This window comes from Euprymna scolopes, chromosome 46 (genome assembly GCF_053919585.1).
Source record: "Euprymna scolopes isolate OS-2025 chromosome 46, ASM5391958v1, whole genome shotgun sequence".
NCBI lineage: Eukaryota > Metazoa > Mollusca > Cephalopoda > Sepiida > Sepiolidae > Euprymna > Euprymna scolopes.
Window position 1 is genome coordinate 119945868 of NC_136527.1, and position 6000 is coordinate 119951867.

A 6000-nucleotide genomic window follows, 5' to 3' on the forward strand; every position below is an offset into this window, starting at 1 on the left:
CACGTCTGTGAAGAAAAAAAAGGAGATTTGACACCCCTACCTCCTTTTACTATCATGACTTCATTTTAAAACAGCGTTTTGATTGGTTGAAGATTTGGGCCTCCTTATAATCGTGTTTACATTTTTTTAGTTTGTTGCGTTTTTGGCGAACGGTAAATTACTTGCTATTTGAGGGCTAATTAATTTTTTTTTCCTGCACAAACAAGGTGTTTTTTTTTAATATTTAATTCAATATCTTAGGACTTTACTTTACTAATCATCTTTGAAATAGACTCAGAAAACTAATATTCCTCTCTAAAAGGATTTTTACAATGAATTATTTAACTTCAAAATTTAGCTGAATTGGGTAGCTCACCGTGAAAATATTTTTCATAACTTTTTTTTTTCACATGTACAAATATTTTTTTTTCCTTTAGGAAATTAACTTTAGTCTCGAATCTTTCAAATGCAATCCAAAAATAGTCGGAAACCTACAAAAAAATTATGATAAATCGGCTTTGAAAACTATTTTTGCCCGCCCATGAGTTGAATTGACCGACTTTAATTCAACTGACAGTACTCAACAATAAGAAACGAATTTCTTAAAGGGGCTGTCATTATTTTTTTACTATAATAATTAAATACCTACAGACACTAGTGTTTCATCCTTTCGGGAATCTTCAGTGCAGGGTGTCACGATTAATACCAGTTGAACAATTTGAATCCTGCAACACGAGGCACCTCTCGCTCGATTAGCGAAGACCCAATCCATTCGGCTACGATTAACCGGGTGAAATAACGTCGAATTTAAACATTTTAATTTTAAATGTTCATTTACGTCATTTAGAGATTGATCTAATCGTTATACGATGATATATATATATATATATATATATATATATATATATATATATATATGTATGTATATATATATATATATATATATGTATGTATATATATATATATATAAGATTGTTGGACTGACTTCCTCATCTTGGCTGTTATAGTCACATGTTTCGGCCGTTTTGCCCTCCGGCCTTCATCAGGTGTTTTGTATCGAACTAGTAAACCGTTTGTTAGGAGTCTCAAACCCAACCCTTTATTATTATTACTGGGGTACCGTGTTCAGACTCCAGTTAGGCTCTGGGACATAGTTGCTGATTCTCTGTTTTGAATGTTACTAGCTGGAGTTCAAACGGTACCCCCGTAATAATAATAAAGGGGTGGGTTCGAGACTCCTAACAAACGGTTCCCAGTTCGATACAAAACACCCGATGAAGGCCGAATGGCAAAACGGACGAAACGTTGTGACTATAACAACCAAGATGAGGAAATCAGTCCGACAATCTCAATAAATGAAAACACCTCATCTCAAAAATACAGACAATATATATATATATATATATATATATATATATATATATATATATATATTGATAATTCACGAAGAGTTACAAATTTCAAGTGCAAAGTGCGCAAAAATCATATCAATGGTTTAACGACAGATCAAGCGGTTGTGGTGCTGGTCTACACGGCCAGGAAACTCTGACTCGACTGTCTAGGTTTGGCATGCAGTGTCCCTTCATTCGGTTCCATCAGCTCGCAGTGAAAACTGTCAGAAAAATATTTTTGAAATTCGTTTTCTTCGAATACTGATTGGATGAAAAGTCCACACCTTTGTGCTTTCAACTACGTCAGCGAAAAAAGACAAGTTTTTAGTTTTATGCCCGCAGAAATTGCATTATTGTAGATAACAGATGTACGTGCAAGTGAAACGTTCCTTATACCTCCGTTAATATGTTAGAAAGCAGGATAAAGAGAAGGAAAAGGATATCGATATCGCGACCTGTGGGCTGAAATATGCAACTGCTGGAAAAAAGAGGCGATGACCGTATGTGTCTCAAACTGAAAGTGTTGTGCATTGTGTCCGTGTGTGGCTGCAAAATAGCTTGACACCACGTCTATATAGGCTGAACACCAAAGTCAGAATCTTCCAGACTCTCATACACGCTATTATAGCAAAAAAAATGGAGGTTTGTACACCCTATCAAATTAATGAAAATAGAAAATTTCCAAAACGAGGCCAGATTTACTTAAGAATCAATATTCAAAATGGCGACCAGTGAATTTATACGGAACACACTGGGCAACGTAGGTTTTAATATTATAAGAACAAATTTCCGGCAGCAATTTTAAATGTGATATTTGTTCAAAACAGACCGAAATACACCTAAAAGTAAATTCTTAAATGACAAGTTTTCATTTGATTTCCAAGATATGAAGGCAAAAAAAAAAAAAACGCTCAAAATCATAAGAGTGTTATTGTGTGTTTGTTGACATCACACAATTTAAATCAATCAAAGAAGGCGTTCGTCTAACCATTATGTCCAAACAAATTAATATAAAATATTAAATCTGTTAAAATATAATTTTACAATTTTTTTAAATTGGGAAAAACAAAGTATAATTTTGTTTGAGGAAAGTAACGTGGTTCACTTGTTATTAAGTAGAAAAGAGGAAATGGAAAATTATCTTATGAAATTAAAAAAATAAATTTAATTATGATAGAATTTATTCTAAATAAAATAATTTAAAAAATAGTCTGAGTGAAAATATAAGTAAAACTTTGGAAATTATAATATCAAACTAAAATGACATTAAAAATCAAATATATATTTGTTGTTGATATAAGAAAATATCAGAAAACAAAGTCCACTTTTAAAACACAAATCTTTATTTTGCTTTCTAAGAGATAAACGAAAAAAAAACAGGTTTAAGGAAAATAACGTGGTTAACTTGTTATTAATTAGAAACTAAGAAATGGAAAATTATTTCATGAAATTAAAAATAAAAGCAGACGAAAAATGATATTAAAACTGAAATATGTAATACCACAAATTTATTGTTGATGTAAAAAAATATCAGAAAACAAATCAGTTTTAATTTCTTTGTTTGTAACCAGTATAGGTTTCCATAGTTTTAAAAAGCTCACACTTCTTGTGTTCACTTTGTCTTAACACACTCCAAGGCAATAATTTATCTAATCTGTTGGAGTATCCAGCTTCGTGTTGTTACATAGGATAAATCTTATATCGAGATTATTATGTAATCGTGAATAGTCAGTCAGTAGTGAAAACTATTTTAAATCATGTTTGTTTCAGACAAACTCAATCAAAGGGAAATATTAAAAAATAGAGAATAGTATCTAGTAGGAATTCAAGTTCTATCAGTTAAATGTGTAAATGACTTTTTAAATTGCATTTCACATGAATAAGACTTTCCGCTTTAAATGTTTTTTTATCAGTTTATTCAAGCTGAGGACGAAGCATCCTATCAGATGCCAAACGTTCACCTTCTACCTTAAAGATTCAAACCGAGAGATATTTTAAAGATTCTAGTTTCTTTTCATGTCATACAAAGACCTTGATATTTCATTATCTTTTCCATTTCATCTGCTTAACCCAGCATCATTGTGAACATTACCTTCTACTAAGGTTGCTTCTCTCTACCTTTTGTCTCATATCACTATGTCAGCATTTTTCGATCCGTTTTCTATGTACGTACAGTCATGATCATATTTATTGGCACGGTTCAATAAAAACCTTATTTTGTATTAAAATCCTTCAAAATTACAAAGTATAATATATATTTTGAACTGCTCTTTCCAACTCAACAATCGAATTTAAAAAATAATGAATAATAAAATAATTACAAACTATATTTTAAAATTCTATTGTTCACATTTATTGGCACCGTAATTCTAATGATCGATTGTATGGCTTTTAGCCTCAATTATTTGCTGTATTCGTTTATTATAGTTTTCCACTAACTTGTATCATTCTTCAGCAGTAAATTTAGTCCATTTCTCCTGACAATAATCCTCTAATTGAGCGAGATTCTTAGGCTTCCTCTCCATTATCCTCAATTTAAAAATCCTCCACAAATTTTCAATGGGATTCGGATCCAGGCTCTGGGATGGCCACTCTAAAACATTTCTTAGTCAGATTCTAGTTTTTCCAACTGCTTTAAGGTTCACAAAAGCAAAATCTCTATCCACGTCTGCTGATCACTCTCTGGTCAATCCACACTCTAACTTTGCTAACTCTGACTGATTTACACTGACTATTAGGTGAATATATGATAACACAACCAGCCATGTCATCTTATTGTTTATATTAAACCGTATTTTATTCCCCGGCTTTAAAAAATATTTGTAACAATTTTATGTCGATTAACTTGCATTCACACGTCCTTTGTTTATTTTTATGAACTAAACTTCAACTGTTATATTTTATTCAGTAATATTCTTCTCAATCGCCGCTGTCCGGGACTTACAAAATGAAACAATGTTTGGTAGTGAGACAGTATATTCATCTGTATTGTTCAATAGCGTAGTGTCTTACTCGCCTTTGCTATTGAATATGAGTTTCTTCAGTCAGAAGACTGATAGGCAGTCTATGTCGAAATTTTGCGATACCAGAATCGATCCAACTTTTACATTCTGGATGTTATTCTTGGCTCTGGCATTTCACCCTTGTTTTCATAATTTAGACTTATGGCGAGGCAAACTAGCGGATGTCAAGCAATACCGTATTATCTTACACGTTTCAAGCGAGACATTTAAAAGGTTCTAACATTCCCCTTTAATCACAGTTGTTTGAATATATCTGCAACTTGTTCTCCAAATATATTACTAGATATTTTTTTAATTTATGGAGAGTACACTTGATATCATTATGATTTGCATTAATATCCAAGGGTTCTTTTGCGTTTTGGTAACCAATTATATCATTACAGAGTGGCCTTCCACAGATTGTTTCCAGGTTAAGATTTTTTATTAGTTATTCTGGATGTTCATTTGATTGTTTACAATCATTCTTTAGGTTTTAATACTTTGTTTTTATTAAGATTTTTTATTAGTTGCTCTGGATATTTTTTGTCGTTTAAAATCATTCTTTTCATCTGGGAATATGAAGCACTACCGATACCATACAAATACAAAGGTTGCAGTGTTCTATGACAAAGTTATACAGGCAGGCAGATACATAATAGACAAGCCCATTAAGCTAGACATTGTAATATTGAACAAACCTTAAAAAACTGTGCAGTATTGATTTCCTTCAACTGTTTTCTCATTTCAAATGAATATGCCTTTAATAGAGTTCTATTATTCCTGTCAAGTGTGTTCTTTGTAATTGTTATATTTCCGTTAAACTAACAGTTTCTATGGAACGTGATTTTGTACACGTTCCTTTTCCTTTTTAAAAGGGATGAGTTTTTTTTTCTTCTTCAACATTTCGTTACTAACAGTTCTTGCGTTTACTGCTGCTACATGTTATTTGCTCTTACATTTACTATTTGCTCTTACGTTTATTATTGGCTGTGAAATTAGTTCGGTAAAGCCTAGTAAAGAGGTTTTGCTCTGTCTTCCGTTCTACGACAAAACACCACAGTAATGCTGTATAGCTTGAAGTTCTTTTATGACTAAATGCGAATTCTTAGAATAAAATTATGCACATATTTTGCAAGGATATGTCGTTTATTAATTGTGTATTCTTTTCATATTTATCAGTAAACTTGATATTATATTGTGTAAGACTATGACTTTCCATTTCTTTTTTTACATAGTAATCACAACTTATCAAGACCCGGAAATCACTTGGGGATAAGGGTTATTGCATGTACAGTAATCAATGGGATAGTATCGCAGTAATCGTTAGTATTGGAGATTTGATAAAGTGTCTTACTTAAGGGAGCGGTTCATCAGGAATTTTTTTATGTTAGACTTGTAGACATCCAAGTTGTAAGGTGAGAAACAGGCAAACGGAAGAGATTTTCACAGGCGTGCCCTTCTAAGAAAGAAGCTTTGTTCATGGAATCTACGTTTTGATTTAGGCACAGATAAAGAGGGGGGAAATTATTGACTGGTTTCAGCTGAACGGGTGTTTATCATGAAAGATTTGCGAGGGGGGACCAGGGATTGGAGCTCAGACGAGCACTTGCCAGGGAAATAACGATAAA